Below are 13,452 nucleotides of genomic sequence, written 5' to 3' on the forward strand. Positions count from 1 at the left end.
ACTTCAGTGTTCTTGGGCTTCCCTTGTGGCTCAGCTGGTAAAGAATCCGCCTGCAATGCGGGAGACCTGGGTTCGATCCCTGGGTTGGGAAGATCCCCTGGAAAAGGGAAGGGCTACCCACTCCAGTATTCTGGCCTGGAGAATTCTATGGATTATATATATAGTCCATGGGGTCACAGAGAGTCAGACACGACTGAGCGACTTTCACTTTCACTTTAGTTTCTACCTATTGCTGCTGTTCCAAAACATTATCCAGGGTACCACATTGCATTTAGTTTCCAAGCTTCTTTAGAATTCTTTGAAGTGTAAGTTTTTCAGATTTCCCTTTCTTTTGATGATCTTGACTGTTTTCAGGAGTACTTGTCAGGTATGAGTAGTTAGTTTGGATTGATGTGATTTTCTTTTTTTTATCATTATACAGTGACTGTGGGTTTGGGTATGAAGACCACAGAGGTTAAGTGTCATTCTCACCAATTCATATCAAAGGTATATGCTATGCTATCAACATGATATCACTGCTGGTATTGACCTTTATTACCCAGCTGGAATACTGTTTTTCAAGTTCAGCTCAGTTCAGTCACTCAGTTGTGTCAAACTTTTTGTGACCCCATGGATTGCAGCTCTCCAGACTTCACTGTTCATCACCAACTCCCAGAGCTTGCCCAAACTCATGTCCATTGAGTCAGTGATGCCATCCAACCATCTCATCTTCTGTTGTCCCCTTCTCTTCTTGCCATCAATCTTTCCCAGCATCAGGGCCTTTTCCAATGAGTCAGTTCTTCGCATCAGGTGGACAAAGGTTTGGAGCTTCAGCTTCAACATCAGTCCTTCCAATGCATATTCAGGACTGATTTCCTTTAGGATGGACTGGTTGGATCTCCTTGCAGTCCAAGGGACTCTCAACAGTCTTCTCCAACACCACAGTTTGAAAGCATCTATTCTTTGGTGCTCAGCTTTCTTTATGGTCCAGCTCTCACATCCATACATGACTACTGGAAAAACCATAGCTTTGACTAGACAGACCTTTGTCGGCAAAGTAATGTCTCTGCTTTTTAATACGCTCTCTAGGTTGGTCATAGCTTTTCTTCCAAGGAGCAAGAATCTTTTAATTTCATGGCTGCAGTCACTATATTCAGTGATTTTGGAGCCCAAGAAAATTAAGTCAGTCACTGTTTCTATTGTTTACCCATCTATTTGCCATGAAGTGATGGGATGATCTTAGTTTTTTCTGATGCCATGATCTTAGTTTTTTGAATGTTGAGTTGTAAGCCAATTTTTTCACTCTATTCTTTCACTTTCATCAAGAGGCTCTTTAGTTCTTTTTCACTTTGTGCCATAAGGGTGGTATCATCTGCATATCTGAGGTTATTGATATTTCTCCCAGAAATCTTGATTCCAGCTTGTGCTTCATTCAAAATTGACATTTTGCATGATGTACTCTGCATTTAAGTTAAATAAACAAGGTGACAATATACAGTCTTGATGTACTCCTTTCCAACTATAGAACAATTAATCTTTTAATAAAAGTTACTTTGCTCATCTGACACTTAAGGGCTAGAGAGTTATGCTTCACATAAAGGAGGGATAGTAACTTCAAAAAATTTTTGAAATTCTGTGCTGGAAATCTGTTATTTATTTATGTATTTATTCAGTTAATCATTTATATCAGTATGGGCTAAAGGATACTTACAATTTTGGGTTATAATTTAATATCATATAATTTTCTTATTGCTCAACTTGTTCCAGAATTGTTCTAATTTTTTCTTAATTTAGGGCTCTCAGCTCTTATGTTTGTTGCACCCCATAATTGTGATATATTTTGTTTTTAATAGTTTTGTTACCATTTCTTTACTGCAAGATGCTCTGGCCCATTATTTTTTTTCATTCCTCACCTTAACCCTAGAATCATCTATTTCTCCAAGGAGTCTCTATATATATTCCTCTTATTGAAGAATGTCATTAGAAGCCAAGATCTGGGAAATGGTGTGCTGTTATTAACTGAGTGTCTTTTAGGCCCTTTAGTGGACAGAACTAGGAAATATATTTGTATATACTAATCTATCTCTCCATATATTTGTACCTATACTGAGTTGAATATGAGCTCAGTTGCTGAGGTTTCTGAAATTTATAAAGTAGGACATGCTTCCTCCTAACCATTGCCCCCTTGCATATCTATAACCTCTCTTTCATATAGTGAGAAATTTGGATTCTACCATCTGTCATCCATTCACTTATTTGTTCAGTGTCAATGTACAAGTTTAGTGATTTTAGAATTATTAAGCCATATCCACATAGGAAAAAGCTTCACCTAGAGTCTGGTGTTTACGTATATTCCATCTTGTAATTAGAATCTACAGTTAATGCAGCATTTTTTTGCCCATTAGTTTCAACGTTTATGAGAGAAATTTTAACAGATTTATTTGTTGTAGTCTTTATTCTATATCTGGCTCCCCTTCACTTGCTCATTAATTTTCTTAACTTGTACACATTAACATTCACTCTTTTCAAATGTGTAGATACGTAGATAGATAATTGTTTAATTTTATTGTTGCTTCACTCTACTTTCAGTATCTTAATGAATATTTTCTCAACTTAGTTGCAGATACATGGAGATGATTAGGTTTTGGTGAGATAGCTGTCTATAAAGTTTCCTGTTTCCTGAGCAGATTTGCTCAGTTGAAAATATAAATTTTGCAAATACCTACTTTTAGGGACACTTTATTTAATTCAGATATAGTCCCAGTATAAGTCATTGTCACTTTTCTGATTTATTCCAGCCTTGAGTCATAATCATACAGCATTGTTCAAATAGCTTTTCACGTCTATCTTTTCCTTTGTGAGAGATGGTTGCCTCTTCCAATCCTGTAAGTCCACAAATTACTGGACTGTCTTTTTACTTTCAGATTTCTTATTTTGCTTTTTGTAAATCAGAAATTACTTCCTATGCTTATCCCTTTTTTGTAGACAGATGTATCATAATATATTTACTAATATTTTGTCTTTAATCTTCTTTATCAAGCTAAGATTTCATTAGGTGCATGAACTGCTTTCCAAGAAATCGCAAAAGAGTTTATTCAGTGTTTTTCTATCACCTAACTAGTTAACCATTCTACTAACCTTCCGTATTTGTTTCTTCAATGTCCATCAGTCAGAAGTAATATCTTACATAATGTAGATTTTCAAAATCCTAGGAAAGGTTCCTATGAAATAATATATTTCAATATTTTCATATTTCAGTAATTATTTCTGTGATCTCTCCTCAACTGCTATCATCTTAACAGATGGATGATAGAAGTGGGAAATGAAAAAGTTAAGTAACCTTCTTCCATGTAAGGCACATGACTCACAGCAGAAAAATAAGAGGTTCATGTGGAGAATGCATCAGGAGGAATCAAATTCTCAGGAAGAACTAGGTTCTCCTCACAGCAAAAATTGGAAGGGAACACTAAGAGAAGAGGTTTTTTTTTTTTTTTTTAAGAGTGGATGTTCCTATATAAAGTTCCTGTTCCAAAGGGAAAAGTGAGAATCTGTGAAAAAAGGAAGTGTTAGGAGATGGATTCTGGTAAGAGTCTATACAGAGAAGCAAGAAAATAAGTAACCCCATAGTGCATAGTGACGAATAATCTGCCAGACTTTGTTTTATCAGTAACTCAGGTAAATGACTATATGATATATTTTGATCTAAACATCAAAGCAACATAACTTTTTGTAATTTCTGATCTGCTGGTGTCACCACCAAGAGAAGGAAATGACTCCTCAGGACCCTCAGAAACTAAATAACCTAGAACACTTTTTTTTTTTCCCCTAAATAGAAATGGTGTGTGTGTAAAAAAAAATTGTTACATGAATAAATCTAGGACACAATTCAGATAAGAACATCAATGACAATAACATTACATAAAAACAAAGAAATATTGACCTTGCTGTCAGCAAAGTTGGAGTCTGATCTCAGAACTGTAGCTTCCATATCTTCTGATCTGCAATGTGGTGCTATTTCCTACTGGAACTTTTCACATCTGAAAATGAACATAAAGAATTAGATTGTTTCTGAGATTCTTTTTATTAAGAAAATTATGCAATTTTGATAATCTCATTAGCTATTCACAACTGAGTGGTTTATCTTCCATTTTGATACGTGTTACATTTAGGAAATAAAAATGAGGATGTAATGCAAAATTTGGCATCTTTTCCAATATCCAGTGTGCTGCTGTGCATTCTACAGTCTAGCACAGTGCTTTATACCACCAGCAGCAATTACCTTTGCACTAGCAAACCCCACTGTTAGTCTACCTTGGAGCTACCCACCTACAGTGTTTCTAATTATTGATACATTTTTCCTTTTTCAAAATGCTAGACAGTGTTTATGTGTAATCATCTGGTTTACTACCTGTGGCTACTCTATCCATTAGTACAGATACAGACAGCCACAAATCTCCCTCATTGTTTTCTTTGAGCCTCTGTGTCTCATAAATTCTTGGAGTAAATATACTGGATTTCTATAATATTTAAATTGTGTCTCCTAATTATATCAATGAATCATGCATCTGGCTGTGATTACTAAGCCTAAAAGGATGCTGCCTGATTGGTGATTATATAGCAATTTTATTTGTTTCCATTGATAATGTTAATTCCTTTTACATTATATTTGATTATTGTACTGAAAGAAAAAATTGCTGGCAATTGCTTCTTATGTCATGAAGGATACTTGGAAAATATTAATGACCCTAAATAGCTTATTTTGATTATGTTTTATATAAAACAAATAGTTTTAAATAATGCATTTTTTCTGAACAAAATTGTTTTTTCCATTGGCATTTTTCTTCTGTATAATTTGGTGTATGTATAATTTTAGGTAATGATACCAAAAGAAGAAGAAAATAATTGTTTAGGGTAAATAAGCAGTTTAGAGCTATGTTGCTATTTTAACTAACAACAACAGTTACACTCTTGTTTCCCTCTTTCTTAGTTAAAAATTAATATATTCCTATTCTTCTGGCATCTTCTCATTGATGTTTTAAGTAAAAATTATAACAATTATCTTAAAAATTAAATAGTAGTTCTACTCATATTAAACAAGCTTTTGTCATATTCATTTATCTATTTTCTTTTTAAAAACAAATCTTCATGAAACTTTTTAAGCTTAATTCAATCACTTTTTTAAAGAATTATTTTTATAAAATAAAAAAACATACTTTTGAAATGGACTGTCCAGATAGAAATTCAGGTATTAACACTTAATAAGTATGTAACCTTGACCAAGGTGCTGAAACTCCTCTGCCTCTCTTTCCTCTGTTCAATAAAGGTGATGGTAATACTAACCATCTAATGGGATTAACACAAGAATTAAAGAATATGAGGTTAGCAGTTTTTAAAAGTCTCTGGCATATAACAATCTCATGAATCACTTACCAAGAGCTGACTTTCTCAAACTCAATTCTGTGCAATAGTTGATAGGCAGATAGATATGTAGAATTTTCCATTTTGTCTGCTGTTCCTGATGCTAAATTAAAGGTTGCCTTTTTGGAGCTGTATTCATATAAAGTCATTTTCATACCCTTTTGAAAATGACTATAAATATGTAAATATATCAGTGGAAGGGTTGATCAGTATACCATCCATTATGCATATCTTCTCTAAAAATTAAAGTATTAATTGTTTTTCGAGAGTATTATCATAAGTACACTGAAATACGATAATCTCTTTAAAATATTCAGTGACAAAAATATAAAAGCTCAACTCTATGAGACCAACTGTTGTCATGTGTGTGTTTGTATCTTTCAGCAATGCCAGGAACTGAGAATATTTATAAGCAGTGTTTCTTTCCTTTTTTGATTCCCTGTGGTTTCTATCACTCTCTTTTCCTTTTTTAGCCCAATTCTTCTGCTCAACTTTGAGACTAAATAATTTATGGCTTAGGCATGCCCTAGCTTCTAAATAATGGTTTGCAAAGGAAACTTCAGGGACAGACTGCATGGAAAACCCTTTAATGTTAATCTAAAATAAATCTCTGTGTCTACTCCAGACCTACTGAATTAGAATTTCTGTAGATGATGCCCAGAAATCTGCATCTTTATGAAGTATCACACATGCTTCTTAGGCACAGTGAATTTTGAGAACCACTGTTCTATGGTTAAAGAATTTATGAAGATAAACTGAAGTTCTGAAGCCCATGCTTTTGAATTTTGCATCAATATCCTTGTTGCTCATCTCACCTTGATCTTATGATCGGTTTCTGATAAATACTCCTTAACTCTGTCTCAGATATAGTTTCTAAATTATATCCCATATCTGGTAAGTGACTTCCCTGATGGCTCAGACAGTAAAGCGTTTGCCTACAATGCGGGAGACCTGGGTTTGATCCCTGGGCCTGGAAGATCCCCTGGAGAAGGAAATGCCAACCCACTTCAGTATTCTTGCTGGAAAATCCGATGGACAGAGGCACCTGGTAGGTTACAGTCCATGGGGCTGCAAAGAGTCAGACACGACTGAGCGACTTCACTTTCTTTCATTTCTGATAAGTAGAATTTTTTGTAAAAGTTAACGTTTGAATCTTACCCTCTTTTCGGCTGTCTTTTTTTTTTTTTCCTACTCATCTAATTCAGAAGGCAGTTTGCTTTGTCATTGTCTATCACTAGTAATGTTTTTGCTCCTATGCTCTTGTTTTTATGCAAGATTTCTCTGACAGTATTTGTGTTGACTCCATATCATCCACTATATTCCTTTGTTGGGGCATATAATGACCTAACTTTTTAAATCTACATAAAATTGTTTTTATTTTTTAATTAATTGATTGATTTATTTTAGGCTGTGCTGGGTCTTTGTTGCCGCACAAGGGCTTTCAGTAATTGTGGCAAGCGGAGGTTACTCTCCAGTTGCAGTGCACAGGTTTCCCATTTCAGTAATTTCTCTCATTGCACCCGCTCTAGGGCACAGGCTCATAGTTATAGCATGTGGGCTTAGTTTCCCTGTGGCATGCGGAATCTTCTTGGACCAGGAATCGAGCCAGTGTCTCCTTCATTGTCAGTCAGATTGTTAACCACCAGATGACCAGGGAAGTTCCTAACTGTTTTCCTAACAACATTTCTATGTGTCACTATATTGCCCACTCCCCAGCATATGCCATTTGGTTAGGGTAGCTGGATTCTCAGGCTTAGCATCTGGTTCTCTCTGTTGGGCAGACACTAGCTTGCCACATCCCAAAGTGCCATGTATGTATAACAACTTGATAAGCATATATTCAAGTGACAAATAAATGTGTTTTTTTTTTTTTCATATGGAAACTTTATATCTCCAATTTGAAAACAATGATTTGCTTTGGGATATTGAGCAGCAAAAGAGGAACATGTGTAAGAATCATTTGTGTCTGAACAGTGATCCTCTCTTTTGGTCTGGAGATAGGACAAAGAGGGGGCCTTAGCTTTTTATCTGCAAAAATGGACTAATATTATAAAGAACCATAGCTACAGTTTTGAATGTAAGTCAAACTATTACAAGGAGAAGGCAATGACAACCCACTCCAGTACTCTTGCCTGGAAGACATGACTGAGTGACTTCACTTTCACTTTTCACTTTCATGCATTGGAGAAGGAAATGGGAACCCACTCCAGTATTCTTGCCTGGAGAATCCCAGGGACAGAGGAGCCTGGTGGGCTGCCATCTATGGGGCTGCACAGAGTCGGACACAACTGAAGCGACTTAGCAGCAGCAGCAGCAAGCTATTACATGAATAACATGTCATATATCAGAATTATATGAGATTCTTTATTGACAAGGTAATGGGAGAGCTATCACAATACCCTGTAGCTGATAACCAATCCTCCTTCCATTCCTTTCTGCACACATGCACACATACTCTGGTTCTGCAGCACTGTGCTCATTTATCTGCAACTTGTCAAAATAAGTGTGACCCTGAGATTTATTTATTAACCATGGATACTTTCCACCTCTAGCCATGAATTGTAAACTTTTGTTTGTTTAGTTCTGCCTAAATTGCTTGTATAAATTTGCTAAAGCAAGGATAAATTCACTGTTGGAGAAAATATAAATGATTGAACAAAATACTATTTCACATATGGAAATATGAATAATTATCTTAAATATCATTTATTAAGATTCTCTTCATCACCAGATAAAGTGGTTGGTGGTTTTCTTAGGCTATTCCAAATGGTCTCCATAACAACCTCATGAAAGAAATATTTTTCTCATGCACCACAGCTACTGAGCCTATGCTCTCAAACCCATGAGCTTCAACTACTGAGCCCACACACTGCAACTACTAAAGCCCACAAACCTGGAGCTTGTGCTCCACAGCAAGAGAAACCACTGCAATGAGAAGCCCACGCACTGCAAAGAAGTGTAACCCTGCTTGCCTTAAGTAGAGAAAATCTACGCACAGCAATGAAGACCCAGCACAGCCATAAATAATATATAAGTAAATCTTTTTAAAAGAAGAAAGTTGTTATCCTTACATATATTTTACTATGAGAATTGAGGTTCTAAAATTTCTTCCCATCTCCACTGGCTTTATTTCCAACATTCTCCCTACCCTCCTACATCAGCCTTGAGCAAATGACACTTCAGTTTATGATGCCTTAAATTTCTAAAATTATTTTTGCCTGAGGACCTTTGAATTTTTTATTCCACGTACCTAGAATCTTCTTCTCAAGAAAATCCTATAAGGATTTTCCTATAAGGGGCGGGTGGGACGTTCTGGGAGAATAGCATTGAAACATGTATATTATCGTATGTGAAACAGAACACTATTCCTTGTTCGATGCATGAGACAAGGGCTCAGGGCCGGGGCAATGGGATGACCCAGAGGGATGGGTTGGGGAGGGAGGTGGGTGGGGGGTCCAGGAAGGGGAACATATGTAAACCCATGGCTGATTCATGTCAATGTATGGCAAAAACTATTACAATATTGTAAAGTAATTAGCCCCCAACTAAAATAAATAAATTTATATAAAAAAAAGAAAATCCTATAGAATGGGCCCCTTTTCCTCATTCAAGGGCCTTTTTAATATTTACTTATTTTTGGCGGCACTGGATCTTCACTGCTGTGTGTGGGCCTCCTCTAGGTACAGAGTGCAGGGGCCACTCTCTAATTGCCATGTACTGGCTTCTCATTGCAGTGGCTTCTCTTGTGGAGCACAGGCTCTAAGATTCATGGGCTTTAGTAACCGGCACATGGGCTCAGTAGTTGCAGCTCGCAGGCTCCAGAGGCCAGGCTCAGCAGTTGTGGTGCACAGCCCAGTTGCCTCTCAGTATGTGGAATTCTGCCCTGAGATGGAACCGGTATACCCCACGTTGCAAAGCGGACTTGTAACCACTGCACCACCAGGGAAGCCCGAATGTCTTTTTATATGACACATTCTTCTGGAATGTTTCCTTGACCCATTCTAGGCAAAATTAGTACCATGTCTCTCAGATTTATCTGCATTTACCTTGGTGTATTTTTTAAAAGACCTTGATGCTGGGAAAGATTGAAGGCAAAGGAGAAGGTGGAAGCAGAGGATGAGATGGTTAGACAGCATCACCGATTCAATGTACATAAACGTGGGCAAATTCTGGGAATGGGTGAGGGACAGGGAAGCCTGGTGTACTGCAGTCCATGGTGTCATGAAGAGCTGGACACTGCATGGCGACTGAACAAAAACAAAAAAATTTAAATAAAACATCAATACCTGCAATTACATTATACATTTATTACTTTTTTGTTTGGTATTTCTTTTTCCATTAAAAAATTGGCATCTTGGGGTCAAAAATTTAGAAATTTCAGAGCTTTAACAGAAGTACTTACAAATGTGCATGTCACATGAGGAATAATTGTATCATAAGTGAGTAATGAAATATTTTTGATAATGTTTAATTGTATTTATAATTAAAATATATTTTTGTTTCTGTAGTCATTCTTTATTTATATAGTAAATTTATTTATGTAGTTTATTTATATAGTAAATAAGTTATTCTAATAAGGAAAAATTACAGTGCATGCTTAAGTATATATACATATTTTATACTTGTTATTTTACATTTAATATAAAAGGGATGACAGAGGATGAGATGGTTGGATGGCATCACCAACTCAATGGACATGAGTTTGAGCAAGCTCCAGGAATTGGTGATGGACAGGGAAGCATGGTATGCTGCAGTCCATGGGGTCTCAAAGAGTCAGACATGATTGAGCAACTGAACTGAACTGATTTTATATTTTATGTTGATTATTTAGAAATATAGTCTTAAGTAATGAAAGTTTAAAACTCAAAGATATATTACATTTTAGTAATTATTTTTTGCCTTTTCCATTATAGTTTATTACAAGATGTTGAATATAGTTCCATGTGCTACATAGTAGGATCTTGTTGTTGAAACTTTAAATGTAAAGCTATTTTAATATTTATACAATCTCTGATGGATTCTCCTTTGGCTTATGTATTAATCATATTTCAACTTATTAAAATCTATAACAAGGTAATTTGTATCACAGGATTCCTTTGATAAATGTGCATAGCTAGTAGAAAGCTTTTTGACTATTGCCAAGATACAGTGAATTGAAAGATGCTGTATTATGGAATAAAGAAGAAAGATTCTTGGTATCTCAGTATATAGAATAAGATAAAAAAACATTTATTTGGTGCTGAAATTTTCATTTATTTTTATAGTTAAAAATTTAAGGTTAGAGAGCATCAACCTATGTGCTGCTGCTGCTGCTGCTAAGTCGCTTCAGTCGTGTCCGACTCTGCACGACCCCATAGACGGCAGCCCGCCTGGCTCCGCCGTCCCTGGGATTCTCCAGGCTAGAATACTGGAGTGGGTTGCCATTTCCTTCTCCAATGCATGAAAGTGAAAAGTGAAAGTGAAGTCGCTCAGTCGTGTCCGACTGTTAGCGACCTCATGGACTGCAGCCTACCAGGCTCCTATGTGAGGCAAACACTAATAGAACTGCAAAGAGAAATAGTTGGATCCATTACCATAGTTGAAGACTTCAAGATTTATTTATCAAAAATCAGAAGTTCCATCAGGTAGAAAATCAGTAAGGATATACAGTCAGTTCTCAATATCCATGTATTCTTCATCTAAGGATTTCAAGCATAGATGAGAAATTCCAAAAAGTTCCAAAAAGCGGCAATAAATAAGTGGAATTAGCAATTAAAAACACAATACCATTTGTATTAGCACCCGTAAAAATAAAATGCTTATGTACATATCTAACAAAACATATTCAAGCTTTATATAAGCCACACGATTCTGATGATTGAAATTAGAGAACACCTGGATATTGGCATTCTAGAAAATGTCCCTGCTACTTGAGAAGTACGTTAGAAATTTGTTGATAAAAATAGACACATTGTAAACTCATGTGCAGTATAACACCAGATTCTATCATTCAGCAACCAGTTTCAGCTAATATTAACTACCTGTTGTATGCCAGGAATCATGCTAAGTAGTGAGCATAAAGCAATAAAGAAAATACAGAATTCCTCCTCTTCATCCATAAATATTCCAGTGTTCATGGGAGAGACCAGCTTTAAGCAAATGATTGTATAAAGTCAAAATGTCTCCTCGTGTTGTTTTACAAAAAACAATACAAGTGATAAATTATGAAAAAATGTGAAAGAACAGTGCTGTTTTATATGGAGTGGTGAAGTGCCAGAGATACTAGAAACGTTGAATATAGATCCATCCCAAAAGAGTGAGGAATGCCTTGTGAATATCTGGGGAACATCTGAGTAGGAGTGAATAACAAACATTTAGACCCTGAGTCAGGGGTGCACTAGGCTTGTCTAATAATGAGGTGGCCACTGAATTTGAACTAAATAAAGAAGATAGAGAGAAATGATGTAAAGACAGCTAGGAACTATATCATAAGTGACAGTATGCATCATGGTATTTTCTTTGGGTTTTGCTGCATGAATTGGGGAGCAAAGTTAAAATCTCCTTGCAGGGAGTTGCAGTTTTAAAAACAAGCCTCTATTTATTGTATGAAGAAAGGAGTATAGGGAAGCAAGTATAATGCAGAGAGACCATGTATGAGATGTTTTGAATTGTCTATGAAAGAAATCATAGGGTCAGAATATAGGTACAGGAAGTGAAAATAATTTGTTTTCTTGATATATTCAAAAGAAAAGTTGACAAATTTGTTAGTGGGTTGGAATTAGTGTCTGACAGATGAATGTTAATTCCAAAGTCTTTGACTAGAGTAGCTGAAACAACATTTGTTTTTAATTAGGTAGGTGAATAGGGAAATAAGCAAAAGGCATAAAAGTAGTCAGCAAGAAACAAGAGTTAGTACTTAGAAACATTAATTTTGTGAGCTTATTAGATATCCTGGTGGGAATGTTGAGTCAGCAATATAAATATTTACATTTTTAACTTACAGATTTTTAAATTTATATCACACCACTGCTTTGGATAAAATTAATATTTTCACTTGATGTAAAGTAGAAATATCTTATTTAAACATGATCTTGACTATCCAGAATGCTTATTTTCTTATCTTGAACATAGATCACAGCTTATTTTATGGTTGCTTTCCAGGTTACCAAGATGATGCTTATGTCATATTCGAGATTCACAATGAAAATACACTGAAGAAATAGTCAATATGATGCTTTTATCTAATCAAGGTAAAAATAAAAAAATCTCAAAATATTGCTGTTTCAGACACTCTATGGTCAATATTAGCTGAAAAATGTATTTTATCTCAAAAACTAAATACATATATGTGTGTGAGAGAGAGAAAGGCAGAGAGGGAAGATTTCTGCTAAACAGAAAATCTTGAAAATAATTAAGAAGTTTCTTAGAAATATATCAATGACTAGAATTGAGTTGCTTTTAGAAGTAGAAGGATGATTCCAATGTTCACCCTTTCACATATTCCCTTTCCTACTTGACTAGGAATTAGAGTAAATTATATCCTTACCATGATTATCGAAATTCTTCTACCTAGTTCTTGGTGGAAGTTTTTAGTAAGTTGTAGGCATGCAAGGTGAAATTTGTCATTTCAGAAAAAAATGACTGTGCCAGGAAATAAGAAATGGTTGTTGATTATTCATGTAACATTACAGGGAGCATCTTAAGATAGTGATGATATATGCTCTGTAAATGAACCAAGTCACTTTTATTGCTTCTGGCCATAGCAACCTGAAATATAGATTAGCACAGACTTGAATGATCTCTCTTAAAAAAAAAAAAAAAAAGTACTGATCACAATCCTATTTTTAAGAGCCCCTAAGAAAAAAATCTTAGAATGTTCCCAAGTAAATGTATTAATAATTCCTTTATTTGGTTCTAATACACATATAAGGACAGGGATGTGGAGGAGCAGGCAGTGGCATGAACACCAAGTAGCTTTTGTGAGAAGTTATGTTTTGGGGATGAGTCCAGACAGTTATCATAGGAAAGGTCTTATAATTAATGGCATATGCTGCTTGAGAGTGCTTCCAAGTCCCT

The 13,452-nt window shown here is 35.5% G+C and overlaps 1 long non-coding RNA gene across 1 annotated transcript in view; it reads left to right on the plus strand.

Moving 5' to 3' along the window:
- The window catches only part of LOC145529440 (uncharacterized), a 72,567-nt gene extending 59,916 nt beyond the window's left edge, over positions 1-12,651 (plus strand). Inside the window, exon 2 of the long non-coding RNA XR_014071231.1 lies at positions 12,538-12,651. This is a non-coding gene — a long non-coding RNA (uncharacterized LOC145529440). The remainder of the gene's footprint in view (positions 1-12,537) is intronic.
- Positions 12,652-13,452: the final 801 nt, after the last annotated feature.

This window comes from Giraffa tippelskirchi, chromosome 12 (genome assembly GCF_054371585.1).
Source record: "Giraffa tippelskirchi isolate mGirTip1 chromosome 12, T2T-mGirTip1v1.2.pri, whole genome shotgun sequence".
NCBI lineage: Eukaryota > Metazoa > Chordata > Mammalia > Artiodactyla > Giraffidae > Giraffa > Giraffa tippelskirchi.